Raw genomic sequence first — 14781 nt, forward strand, 5'->3', positions numbered from 1 at the left:
GGGGACTGCAAGGTGCTAATTGTATCACAAATGAATGGTAAGAGTAAAAACACCTGGAAAAAGCAGCGCTCTCAGATACTAAACGAGCGCATCATATAAGCACAGCTTGGGGGACTGCAGCAGTAGCACAAGCGGAGGTGGGCAAGCAGGACATCTGTCCCAGGTGCCGACTTAGAGGAGGCACAAGATGGGCAGTCAGTGCTACTGCTGGCTCAGCCCTGGGCGCAAACGCTGCTTGCTACTTCTCTCATTGTTCGCAGTACCCACAGTCCAGTCCACTCTCTGCTACTGACCTTCTTTGTGGCCCTTGCCAAGTTGCTTAAATTCTTTCTTTCCACAAGTGACTTCTATTTATAGCTGTCTCGACTTTTCAGTTCCCACCTTTCAAAATCAGGGGCCTTGTTTCCAAACATGCCAGGTCTTCAGGGCCACAAGTGAAGCCTGTGCGAGCTGTAGGGTCCAGACTAGTTCAGACCGATCAGCTTCTAATGGAAAGAGGTTCAAATGCGCTCAGGCCTCATCTAAGCATCAAACTATGTGGTCAAATTCTTAAAAGAAGATAAACAGTGGTATAACCAACAACTGAGGCACCCCAGCCAGAGGTCATGCCTGAACTTGCTCTGCCTTATATAAAATAGGATAACTAGAACATAGACTCATTCATTTAATTCTGTCTTCAGGTGCTACTGGTAACTAGGAAGGTTTCTATCATGCCCTAAAGGTCTGGACAGATTTGTTACTATTTTAAGGATTTCAATTCACTATTAAAAAGAGGTCACGGCAATGGAATGATGAAGCCACAAGTTCGAACCTTCCCTAGAAAATCAAAAGTTGCTAAACTACAACCAGATTGCAGGTGAACACTCTTCAAGGAGAAACAAGTGCTGCAAATAGCAGGTAAACTGTGCGGGGGGAGGCATAAATACCTCTGTATTCAGAGGTGTACTTGGTAGCCGTACACCCCTGAAACATGGAAGATGCTGAATTTTAGCCAATTTTGGATTTTAAACTTCACTGCAGAACAACAAGGAAGTTGATTTACCTCCCTGCCTGCCATCTGACACCGCCAGGGAAGGAATTCTACCTGATCAACACTTCAAAGCGCTACTCAACACAGCTCACAAAGACACTCCCATGGACCCAGAGGGGCAGCCTTCCATCTTCATCTCCCTCTGTGCAAAAATGAAGCTTATTTCCTACTTACGGGGACTTTTTACCATCTTGTACCATCTACACTTTTCCCAGAGCCTGACAAAGGGACTTTGATCCTGAAAGCTTGCAGAAAAGGACAATTTTCTTGCCACTTTCCAGTTGGTCTAATAAAGGTATCATTTTGGAACCAAGAGTTCTAGTTTTTTGTATGTCTGTATTCAGAAAGCTAATTCCTGCTTGGAAAATAAAATTAGCAACAAGTATTTTGTGTGTCAGGGCTCAGCTACAGAGTGAGAAATTCTCCCTTGAGTTTAAATGAGATGTAACCATAAAGATGAAGTAGTCTGAATTCCTGGCTCTTCAAACCTATTACATTTCACTCACTCGCCCCTCTACCAAGTTCAAGAATTTGTGTTTAGCTAAAGCATGGCTCCCAAAAAGGTGCCTAGTCTAGGCTTGAGGACATCATCCCACAGTCTTCTGCACGTGCCAGCCGGTGACATTAATGGGAGTCCTGCGCCTGGCCAGAATACAGGTTTCTCCTTAGTCTGTGGAAATTACCAATTTCTGCTTAGTCTGTGGAAATAGCATAAGGCACATTACAACTGACAATTTGGTCTGCCATACAGGCAAGCTTAACAAACGAATGGGGGCCAGGCTGCATGGACGCTGATCTCAGAGTCAACAGCAGTTAGGGGACAGCCTGTCCCTAGCAGTAGACAACACCTGGGCCTCCTATGGACTTGCAATATGATTTGGGACCTGTTGCAGCCCCTCCATGTCCTAAGTTTGCATGCTTGCTAGATCAGGCTAGCAACATTTTCTTTGCCAGGTACCACATCAACATAGGTCATTACATCTTTTTATTACTGCTATAAAACAAGAATAATTTCACTGAGTTCATTGGCATTATTCTGGATTTACCCCAGTATATGAGATCACCCATATTTATTGGTATATGACATAAGTATACAAGGAAACACACCCTTCTCCCCAAAAAACAGCCATCCAAAACTGAGGTGCGTGTCTTAAGCAGGGGCTGAGTTTTCCTTGCTGGAACACAGGCAAGCATGGAGACAGTGCTGCAAGAGGGCTGCTGCTTTTCCAGCCTCAGGGAGGGGGAGAAGGGGCAAAATTCACCCTGCAGGGGCAGAACTACAGTGTTAACCCTTTCATAGCCAAATCTCTGCAGTTAGGATCTCCTGCAGTCATCATTTAACCATGACTGGGAAAAGCATTACTTTCTTCGTTTTGCCTTTCCAATAGAAGAGGCAGAACATCTGGAAAATGTGCCCACTAACACTAGGTAGATTCATGGTGCACTGTGCACTCCACCCAGCCCTGGGTGCTAGGGGAAAGCAAAGCAAGTTGTATGTCATCATCCCCAGGCTGCTTTTTCCCCCAGCTTCAGAGGTGCTCTATACAGGACTGTAGCAGGGCGCTACGTGCCTGCCACTGACAGGTAGTAATAGGGGTTCAGCTGCCGTCACCAGGGCAGCACAGGTGTGGGTTGCCAAGACAACCAGTCTGGTCAGCTGACCGGAAGGGGGCAGGGCCTGGCCTATATAAACAGGGAGGCTGGGGCCAGAGTCAGTTCCCCTCTGGCAGTAGAGGAAGAGGGAGCTCTGTTGGAGCAGCGCAGCCTGATGGTCTGAGCAGTGTCTGCCCAATGATACTGGGTAGAGGAAAACCCCGGTAGGGATATGAATGGAGCTATGGATAGCCAGTCGGCCTGGGATTTGTTGTAACACAGGAGTGTGAGGTTTTTGTTTTGTGGTTGTTGTGTATAAGACTGGAGGACTGGGCGAGGCTGTAGGGGTGGAGGAGGCCTCACAGGAGCTCCCCAGCAGTGGGGGGGTTCCTAGTGCCCGAGAGGGTGCTGCGTTTTGGGGTGTCCTGACCCCAGCCCCAGTGTGGGCAGCATCGGGAGGAGCTCAGTGTGAGTGCATGCAAGAAGCCCCAGTGGGGCATAAGACCCAAGAAGGCGGGTCTGGGGCCAGGTAAGGCTGAGGCCGCCTGAGCCCCATTGTGAGGAGCCCGGTGGGCGTAAGACCCAAGAAGAGGGTCTGGGGGCCAGGTAAGGCCAAGGGGCACCTGTGAGGGTGCAGGTGGGCAATTGGACAGAGCCCCGGTACAGCAAGGCACCGTGCCAAGGAGGGCAGGAAGGCAGCCTCCCTTTAATGATATTTACCAGCAAGATGTGGCGGGCGAGATAGAGGGTGCATTCGGGACCCGATTTGGCACGGTAGGTAGGGGTGCTAGGGGAGGTCACGGCACCCCTAGAGGTCGTCCCTGCCACAAGGACCCAACACCTGGCTCTAAGGAGCTAACCTGACAGTCGGACCAGCCTGACCCGCTTAGCCTCAGCCTTGCTCCTGATGCACTTCCCACATGGGGAACTCCACCCTCCATGAGCAAGGAGAGTGGTTGCTCGTTAAGGGGGCGATCCTCCAAGCCCGAAGGAAGGTAATCCCAACGAGGATCAAAGGGAGCAGGAGAGCACACAAGCCTCCATGGCTCACCAAAAGCATCCGGGAATGTCTCCTTGCTGAAAAGGAGGCTTACACCCAGTGGAAAGAAGGGGTCATCACCAGGGATGACTATTCTGCAGTCGCTCCGAGTTGTAGGGGGGCAGTTAGGAAGGCCAAGGCAAAGATAGAATTAGGACTAGCTACTCAGATTAAGGACAATAAGAAGTCCTTTTTTAAATACGTAGGGGGCAAAAAGAAGGTCCTGGGTAACGTGGAGCCCTTGCAGGACGCATTGGGGAATTTGGTCATCACACCAGATGACATAGCTACCATGCTTAATGATTTCCTTGCCTCTGTCTTCCTAAGTAGGGACCAGAACAGCCACACCTCGAGGCACACCTGGGCCAAAGGTTAGCGTGGAACTAGTTAGGGGGCTTCTGGAGGGGCTGGACGTATTCAAGTCAGCCGGTCCGGACGATCTCCACCCTAGAGTCCTTAAGGAATTGGCTGAGGTCATTGCAGGACCCCTGGCACGACTCTATGAGCACTCGTGGTGCTCTGGTGTGGTCCCAGAGGACTGGAAGAGGGCCAGTGTGGTTCCCATCTTCAAAAAGGGGAGGAAGGAAGACCCAGGAAACTATAGGCCAGTCAGTCTTGCCTAGATCCTAGGCAAGCTGTTTGAGAAAATTATGCTGGCACACATCCAGGAGGGGCCAGCTGGGGACTGCATGCTTAGGGGCAACCAACACGGGTTCATCAGTGGGAGGTCCTGTCAGACCAACCTGGTGGCCTTCTATGATCAGGTTACAGATCATCAGATGCAGGGGTGGCAGTGGACATAGGCCTTCCGGAAGTCCAGGAAGACTTTGATACTGTCTCGCACCCTGTTCTCATTAAGAAACTGGGGGGCTGCGGTGTCGATGCCCACACAGTCAATTGGGTCGCCAACTGGCTGGAGGGCCGCACCCAGAGGGTGGTAGTGGATGGGTCCTACTCAGCCTGGAAGGACGTGGGCAGTGGGGTCCCCCAGGGCTCGGTCCTCAGGCCCGCACTGTTCAACATCTTCATCAGCGATTTGGACGAGGGGGTAAAAAGCACCATGTTCAAATTTGCTGATGACACTAAGATGTGGGGGGGATGTGGGCACACTAGAAGGTAGCATCAGGCTACAAGCGTGGGCGGATGTGAATAAGATGGGATTCAACAGAGACAAGTGCAAGGTGATGCACCTCGGGAGGAACAACTGGCACCATACCTACAGGTTGGGAAACTCCCCTATTGTTAGCACAGAGGCCAGCAGTGTGGGAAGGCAGTCAGGAAGGCCAACCGCACCTTGTCATGCATCCACAGATGCATCTCAAGCAGGTCCAAAGAGGTGATCCTCCCCCTCTATGCGGCATTGGTCAGGCCGCAGCTGGAGGACTGCGTCCAGTTCTGGGCGCCGCACTTCAAGAGGGATGTGGTCAGCATGGAGAGGGTCCAGAGGAGGCCACTCGCATGATCAGGGGACAACAGGGCAGGCCCTATGAGGAGAGGCGACGGGACCTGAGCCTGTTCAGCCTCCAAAAGAGAAGGCTGAGGGGGGATCTAGTGACCTGTTATGAACTAGTCAGGGGGAATCACCAGGCACTGGGGGAGTCCCTGTTCCCCCGAGCACCGCCAGGAGTGACCAGGAATAACGGTCACAAGCTGGCAGAGGGAAGATTTAGGCTAGATATCAGGAAGCGCTACTTCACAGTCAGGGCGGCTAGGATCTGGAACCAACTTCCAAGAGAGGTGGTCCTGGATCCTACCCTGGCGGTTTTTAAGAGGAGGTTAGATGAACATCTTGCTGGGGTTGTTTGAACCCAGTATTGTTTCCTGCCATGGCAGGGGGTCGGACTAGATGATCTACTCAGGTCCCTTCTAACCCTAGAAACTATGAAACTATCTTTCATGAACCTGATAAGCACTTTATGGCCTTCTTGCCAAAGTGGAGACGGGTACCTAAGAGTGGTGTCATACCTTCAACTCAACCCTTACAAAGTACAGTTAAAACTTAAGCAGAAACATGTTCAAGCCATTTAGCACATGTTAAGTACTCTCACAGCACAGTAAAGTTGTTTTCCTTTCAGGTCCAGGTCATCTCCTCAACATGTCCTGACTTTAATAGGTCACTACTTCCCATGACCTGCAGCTGTCACAAGTGAACATGTGACAAGACCCTGACCCTATTACCACGCTGTGCTCAGATGCTTGAGCCCTTCTGCAAGGGGCCAGTGTTGTACTGATTGGAAGAGAGCTGTAGTAGAACTGGTCAGAAATGCTTTGGCTCTTATGCCACATACAACTCCATTGAAGAACCAAAAATGAATGCAGATAAAGCCGCACCAAAACCAGTAGCATAAGGGTGGGTGAATGAGAAGGGCACAAGCCATGGGTGTTGTCTAAGGAGGCACTGGAGTGGAAGTAGGGGGACACCTCGCCCTCCCATCCTCCGCCCCCTGATAACGCCCTGCAACTTCCCTGAAGCAGCTCCAGCTCCAGCAGCTGCTGTGCATGCCGCTGAAGAAGTCAGTATTTAAACACCCACGTCACACCCATGTTTGTGATAAAAAAGAAGAGGTGATGTCTTTCCCAGAAGCAGCCAACCTCTGGTCACTGCTACCGCACTATGTACTGTCAATGTCCAGGGCAAACTATGGGTAAGCATGCCTCTGCCCAAAGCTGAATAAAAACCCCAGAAGCCAACAAGCAAACAAATGAGGGAGTTTACCCCAACTTTGCAGCTTTCTAGTGAGAAAGCAAAACTATTTAACTGAATATTTCCCATAGGATTATTCATGTGGTCAGCACCCCAATTTTCCACCGAAAAGATGTTTCTGGAGGTAATAGTCCACCAGCCTGCAGCTTCATTTTCAGTTGGCCTTTCAACAGCACCCCCTCCTACCTCCACAGAGGTTCCTTGGGCGGGCGCCACCAGCACGGGCAGGCGCAGCTGCAGGAACGAGTCAGCCACTTCCCGTTCCTCTTTGCTGACAAAATTATGATCAACGTGTTTACAGCCAAAAACATTTTTTGGACGTAAAAATTATAAACACTTTGCCTGCTGTTTAACAGCATCCATATGCTGTTATTAATACAAAAAATGGAAATATGGTCTGGGTTGCATGTACGGTCTGGAAGGAACTAAGGTACAGTGCATGCACAGCTGGTTGGAAAAGCATCCTCAAAGGTCAATGGCTCCATCTCAGACTGGATGTCTCAAGTGAGCCTCTATCAGGGCCTGCCCTGGGTCTGGTACTTACTGGGCTTCATCTGGTACCACATTAATGATGTGAATGATAAAAGAGGGCATACACCTTCTGACATTTGTAGACAATACCAAACTGGGAAGAGTTACACAGACTTTGGAGGATGGGGTTAGAAACTGAAATGATCTTAATAAATGGGGGAAAATGGTCTGAAATAATAGGAAGCAATACAGTAAAGACTAGGGCCAAGCACAACAGTATGGTGGGAATAATCAACTTCACAAATCTGGACTGGGGAATGACTGCCTAGCTAGCGGTTCACAGAAAAGCAGCTGGGGGTTATAGTGGATCCAAAACTGAACTTGAGTCTACAATGTCAGGCTGTTGTGGGGGGGAAAAAATCAACTAAATACAGAAATGTATCAAAAGATGGGCTGTATGTGAGGCCTGTGAAAGACTCCCCTTATTCCACTCTGCACGGGATAAGGCCCCAGTGTAGTGTGCCCATCGCCCAGTTTTGAGTACTGCATTTCTAGAAAATATGAACCAAGTGGAGAAAATTCAGAGAACAGCAAAATGCCCGGAGATTTTTATTTCAGGAGGAATGACTGGAAGAACTGGGTTTGTTCAGTCTAGAGCAGAGAAAACTGGGTGGTGGGGGCAGGAAAGCAGTCTTCAAACAAGTAACGAATCACTACAGAGAAGGAAGTTATAAACTATTTGCCGTGTGCTCTGGGGATGGGACAAGAAGTCCTGGGCTCAAACTGCAAGAGGGGAGGTTTAGGAGGTAACCTTTCTCTACTTGGAGGGATAGTTAAGCACTGACGTAGGGAGGGGGTGGAAAGTGCACAAGTGCATCAGGTTAGACAAGCAGCTGTCAGGAATGCTTATCCTGCCTGGGGCAGGGGAACGCACTGAAGGGTCTCTCACATTCAGTCCCATTTTCTCTGCTTCAATTTACTTCAGGTACTCACATAGCCAACAGCACCTCAGCACCTTTTATTACACACTCAAAGCACAAGAGAAGTTCTGTCAGCCCTGTTCTGGCACCAAAGAAGTAAGGCACAGGGATGCTACCAGCTTGCTTTCACCAGACAGGTAGCAAAGAAGGGAGGGCTTGAATTTAAAGCACATCCGGTACTCTACACTAACTCACCGGGCAGGCACTAATGCTAGATCTACTCTAGTGCTTTAACTACTAACCCATGTCCTTCTTGGCTAGCCCACATGGCTCTTCTGGCTTCCATTTCTAAGGGAAGCGGGTGCAAATGCAGAACGGCGCAGCCCTCTCATCCAGAGAAGTTCAGAGGCAGGTTTGGCTCACAGCAAAAGGGAGGATGGAAGAAGGAGTAGGGTCAGGGCCAGGCAGGGACTGGGTGGAGGGGGAAGACACTTCTATGCCATTAGAAAGCAGGCCGGCACGCAATGGGAAGACTCTGGGGCTGTCATGCACGCATGATTGGGCGGTGAAAGTCAAGGGCTATAGGCTGTACAGGAGGGACAGGATAGGAAAGAGGGGTGGGGGCGTGGCGCTCTATATTAAGGAGGAATACACATCCTTGTCAATTAGCAAGGAGTCAGGGGAGGGGCACTCTGAAGTGCTTTGGGTTAGGGTACAAGGCAGTCGAGGGGAAAGGGACTTAACGGTGGGAGTCTACTACAGACCTCCCAACCAGGGGGAAGAGCTTGACCAGGAATTCTTGGGTCAGCTCACAGAGGTAGTGAAGGCTAAGGATGTGGCAGTCATGGGGGACCTGAACTTCCCGGACATCTGCTGGGAGGAGCAGTCAGCCAGGTCTGACCGCTCACGTCGGTTCTTGGCCAGAGCGCAGGACCTCCATCTAACCCAGGAGGTGCACAGCCCCACCAGGGGAGACGCCTTGTTGGACCTGGTGCTGGCCACGGGTGACGACCTGGTGAGGGGGCTGCGAGTGCTCGACCACCTGGGCGACAGCAATCATCACCTGCTGGAGTTCACCATCCAGCGCAAGGTGGCAAAGGCAAGCAGTAAGGCAGTGGCCCTAGATTTTAAGAGGGCAAACTTCAACGAGCTAAGGAGGATAGTTGGAGAAGCACTGAAGTCGCGAGGGGGGGAGGGGAGCCAGGTGTCCAAGGAGAGTGGTCGCTCCTTAAGGAGACGATCCTCCAAGCCCAGAGGAAGGTAATCCCAACGAGGATCAAAGGGAGCAGGAGAGCACACAAGCCTCTGTGGCTCACCAAAAGAATCCGGGAATGTCTCCTTGCTAAAAAGGAGGCTTACACCCAATGGAAAGAAGGGGTCATCACCAGGGAGGACTAATCTTTAGTTGCTCGGGGATGTAGGGGGGTAGTTAGGAAGGCCAAGGCAGAGATGGAACTGGGGCTAGCTTCCCAGATTAAGGACAATAAGAAGTCCTTTTTTAAATACGTAGGGGGTAAAAAGAAGGTCCCGGGTAATGTGGGGCCCTTGCAGGACGCATTGGGAAATTTGGTCGTCACACCAGACGGCGAAGCTAACATGTTTAACGATTTCTTTGCCTCCGTCTTCCTAAGTACAGCCACCTCCCTGCTGGGCCCCCCTCGGGCCCCGGGGGAGGCACATCTGGGCCACGGGTTAGCAAGGATTTAGTTAGGGAGCTTCTGGAGGGGTTGGACGTATTCAAGTCAGCCGGCCCGGATGGTCTCCACCCTAGAGTTCTAAAGGAACTGGCCGAGGTCATTGCAAGTCCCCTGGCACGGCTTTATGAGCACTCGTGGCGCTCTGGTGAGGTACCGGAGGACTGGAAGAGGGCCAACGTGGTCCCCATCTTAAAAAAAGGGAGGAAGAAGGACCCAGGAAACTAAAGGCCGGTTAGTCTCACCTCAATCCTAGGCAAGCTGTTCGAGAAAATTATACTGGCACACATCCAGGAGGGGCCAGCAGGGGACTGCATGCTTAGGGGCAACCAGCACGGGTTCATCAGTGGGAGGTCCTGTCAGACCAACCTGGTGGCCTTTTACGATCAGATCACCAGATCATTAGATGCAGAGGTAGCAGTGGACATAGTCTTCCTTGACTTCCAGAAGGCTTTTGACACTGTCTCTCACCCCGTTCTCATTAAGAAACTGGGGGGCTGCGGTGTTGACACCCACACAGTCAAATGGGTCACCAACTGGCTGGAGGGCCGCACCCAGAGGGTGGTAGTGGATGGGTCGTGTTCGACCTGGAAGGACGTGGGCAGTAGGGTCCGCAGGGCTCAGTCCTCGGGCCCGCACTGTTCAACATCTTCATCAGTGATTTGAACGACGGGTTAAAAAGCACCCTGTTCAAATTTGCTGATGACACTAAGATGTGGGGGAACGTGGGCACGCTGGAAGGATGCAACAGGCTACAATCAGACCTAGACAGTTACAAGGGTGGGCAGATGAGAATAGGATGGGTTTCAACACAGACAAGTGCAAGGTGATGCACCTCGGGAGGAACAACCGGCACCATACCTACAGGCTGGGGAACTCCCTTCTTGTCAGTGCAGAGGCAGAAAAGGATGTTGGAGTCATCATTGACTCCAAGATGAACATGGGCCGGCAGTGTGGGGACGCGGTCAGGAAGGCCAACTGCACCTTGTCATGCATCCACAGATGCATCTCGAGCAGGTCCAAAGAGGTGATCCTCCCCCTCTATGCGGCATTGGTCAGGCTGCAGCTGGAGTATTGCGTCCAGTTCTGGGCGCTGCACTTCAAGAGGGATGTCGACAGCATGGAGAGGGTCCAGAGGAGGCCACTCATATGATCAGGGGACAGCAGGGCAAGCCCTAAGAGGAGAGGCTATGGGACCTGAACCTGTTCAGCCTCCAAAAGAGAAGGCTGAGGGGGGATCTTGTGGCCTGTTACAAACTAGTCAGGGGGGACCAGCAGGCACTGGGGGAGTCCCTGTTCCCCCGAGCACCACCAGGAGTGACCAGGAATAACGGTCACAAGGTGGCAGAGGGTAGGTTTAGGTTAGACATCAGGAGGCACTACTTCACTGTCAGGGTGGCTAGGATCTGGAACCAACTTCCAAGAGAAGTGGTGCAGGCTCCTACCCTGGGGGTATTTAAGAGGAGGTTAGATGAACACCTTGCTGGGGTCGTTTGACCCCAGTACTCTTTCCTGCCATGGCAGGGGGTCGGACTGGATGATCTGCTCAGGTCCCTTCTGACCCTAGAAACTATGAAACTATGAAAGCAGGAAACAAGACTGGGCTGAGGACCTGAACTAGGAAGACTGAAGCATCTAGGAAGCAGATTCAATTATCAGGGTGCAGGGGGAGGGAGGAAGGGCTTCAGCACTTGGAGCAGTGCCCAGCATCCCCCAAGAGGCCTCTGGCAGCTACATTCTGCGCAAGCCACCAAAGTTGCAGTCTGGTGGTGAAAAGGTTAAATGTCCTTTCCCCCCCCACACCCCTCCAGCCCCCACAGCTCCTGCCTGTTGTCATACATTTAATCTCTAATGCTCCTGGTTGCACTTTCAGTTCCTGGGGATGGCACTAATTGGATTATAAAACCAGGAGCACTCTCTAATTGATACATTAATATAAAGGCCAGCTCCAAGAACAGGAACAGCCAGATCCCCTCTGACAAGCAGCCTGATACAATGGCAGGTCTGTATAGGGGCTGGTGGAACTGGGATGCATAGAAACAAAGCTGACTAAGCGATGCTAGTGCCTATAGGAGAGTGGTAGCCACTTAACCATGTGCGTGCTGAATCATGCAGTATCTCCGAGTCTATGGCGTATGAACAGCTCTCCACTACCACATGCTGCAAGTCATTCGCAGTCCTTTGCTTTCTGGCAGCAGGCTGTGGACATGAAAAAGAAGTCCAATGACACGGAAGAAAATCAAACAGCATAAGGAGATTCATAGTTCAGGTTGCAAAGTCAACTTCTGCACAGCTGGGCCACGCCAGAATGAAGTTTCCTTGCACAGAATGAACTTGGTCCCCCTATGGAAATGCATTACAGAATGGTCTTTAATAATACGATCGTGCACTACTGATTTTGGAGGGTCTTTGCACCATTCAGCATGCAGGATGAGCAGTGCTCACTTCATAAGGCCCTACCCAACATTTTGACACCCTGTCATTGTTCATGTGTGGCCCCATGACTTATTTCCTGCCCACAACTGAAGACCTGCTCTGAAAACACAATTAGAGATTTCCCCAGAGGCTCATCACTCTATTATCTAAGAGCTTTGTCTGCACAGCCACCCTGGGAGGGGAGCAGGTGGTACTAAACCCACTTATAGACAGGGAGTTGAGGCAGAGAGAGATTAAAGTCAAAAGGATCCTCAACACATGGGTGACCAATCTGAGATGCTCAGGACCTGGTATTCAGAGTAGGCAGCATTTGTGCACAGCTCCCACAGACAGCAGTTACAGATGTGTGCGCTCAGTGATTCTGCGAACCAGACCCCAGGATCTCAAACTGGGCACCCAGGGCACCCGGTATAGGGCCCTCTGCTGACTGTGATTCTTTGCCATGATGCCTACAAATCACTGATCTGCTGCATGGGTTAGTTTGATGGACACTGGCAACTGTTGAGACCACTATGGCCACTGATTCTCAACCACAGTGCTGCAAGATTCTTTTTAAGTGTGCTACAGGATGCCACACTATTAACACTGCCAAGTGTGCAAACACCTGCATGTGATTCACATGATAAACCCAGATTTTTCAAGTAGGAACCAAGAGTGTCAAAACCATTCAGACCCTCTGTGGTCTATCTGAGTTCTTTGCAACAGAAGAACTGCTCTGCTATTTTTCTGTAATTAAAAGTTGAGCTAAAGCTAAGAGCTGAGGCATACCTCGGTTTTATTAAGTTGCCTTGAGTCCAACGAGGGATGCCTTGAATCTAAAAAAGGTTGAGAACCAGTGACTGTGGCTAGCTGATGCAAACTCAGCTGTCTATGCTGTTGTTTTGTTCATCTCCCCTGCCCATGGGTATTTTCTCATCTGTGTACTATGCCCACCTTTTTGCTATTGACTGCTCACTGATGGACTTCTGCACAAATGCTGGGGCCCAACTGAAATCAGTGACTTTCCAGGGCACAAGGAAGGAAAACTGCCAGTGAAGTAAAGTATAGCACACCCAGATGCTTCTCTGTCCAAAGCTGCAATAGCCCCAGAGCAGCCTGGAATAGAAAGGGAGCAAAGCTGCGTTACAGCCAGATAACGTTCTGCTGTTTCCTTGGACGACATCTCTTGTTCTGTGTCCCCTGAGATGCAACAGTAAATTCCAGTTTTAATCTACAGGAGAACAGGGCCATAAAACAAGAGCATAGTGAAATGGGAATGGAGGGGAGCGTGGAGGGAGAAGACAGATCAGCCTAATGAACATCCACTTCCAACTCTGCCCTGGTGCTACCAGGGTGTGTGGGAACAGCTGTTACTCGGTGGTGACTCCAGCCCCCGCAGCAAGCCAGCAACGGGCAAGCAGCTCACAGCCAGGCAATTTCTTGCTGAATTTGCCTTTTTTCTCTTTCAAATCATCCCTAAACAGCCATGCATTCTCACAAATGTGTGTGTTTGCTGAAATTATTTGATGAATTGTTTATGCCAACATATTTCAGCCTGGGGATTGCTGACTGAGGCTTATTCCTGATGGCTGCTGCCAGTATCTGTGATTTACTGTTTGTGCTGGGCAAGTGGTTGGTTTCTCTGTGTTACAGGCTTTCAGAGCTGTTCTCTTATTAGATGATTCCCAAAGGTAAACAGGGTCCAAGCTAAAGTTCACTGAAGTCACTGGAAGGGAAGAATCCTATTGATTTCAACTGGCTTTGGATCAGATCTGAAGAGCATTCGAAACGGCTGTGCCAACCCTTCTGGCATGAATACTCAATGGAAACATATATCACACACTTACTCACAACACTTCCTCCTTCTGCAAGCAAAAATATTTTTCCATAAATGCCTGAAGCAACAGGAAGAAAGGCGCAGGCATACAATCAAAGAGAATTCAGAGTTTATATGAAACAGTACCCACAGCCCCCATTTGCTTTGCTCCTCCAACCTCTGTCCATGGGTTGGAGAAATGTCTGTCCACACATGCCATATGGGGCTTTCCCGTGAAACTCTTATGACTTCTGATTAATAGCTTAGTGAAAGGGAAATCAAAGTTGTTGGGTTCGGATTCAGTATCAGGGGCTCCACAGGCAAGTAGGTTTTAGCGCTATAAAACAGATGATTGCTTAATATTTTTGTAAGAGACTCCAAGAATGACATAATGGGCTCAACATCATAACTTGAATGAAAGAAAACCCAAAGAATCATAAGCTTTGGCAAATGCTGTGGAAAATAAGTCCCCTATTTCAGGACTTGTTTTTCCAAAAACAAAAAATTAAACCATGTAAAAATAACTGCAAATCCATACGATTTATGTTTTAAAATATATATTAACAATAGTATTGCTGATGGTAGCGGTTAATTTTAGTAGACTCCTTGTTCATTCCAGATCAGGTTTTCGACGCTTCTGTAAACCACAACTCGATCAGAAACGATACTTCGAACTGGTGCTCCTTAAATGAAATTAAAAGCTATTTCTGAGGGTCAGCTGTATTATATATTAACAGAGCACAATGTTAAATGCACCGGCCAATTCTCAGGGCCACTGTGGGGTTAAAACTATTGAGTGGTGCTAAAATGAATTACTGGGTTTAGTGCAAAGCCATTTATAGAAGGGATGATTTTAAAACTTCAAAGCCATCTGTAGAAGTGCATCTTATTAAAACTATTAATATATGAGCTATTTGTCTGCTTATGAAAGACCTGTAAATCTACAAAAGCTGGCTTGATTTTTATTAAAGAATGGTGTTTTTGGAACCTAGTGATTAAGCAATACTCTACATTGACCTAGTTCAATATCCGTGGGAAGGAGAAGCAAAAGTGCAGCCGGTGAATAGCAGTGGTAATTGGTGGCAGTATCAAGATTAAA

This window comes from Crocodylus siamensis, chromosome 2 (assembly GCF_052110815.1).
Source record: "Crocodylus siamensis isolate JL-2025a chromosome 2, ASM5211081v1, whole genome shotgun sequence".
NCBI lineage: Eukaryota > Metazoa > Chordata > Crocodylia > Crocodylidae > Crocodylus > Crocodylus siamensis.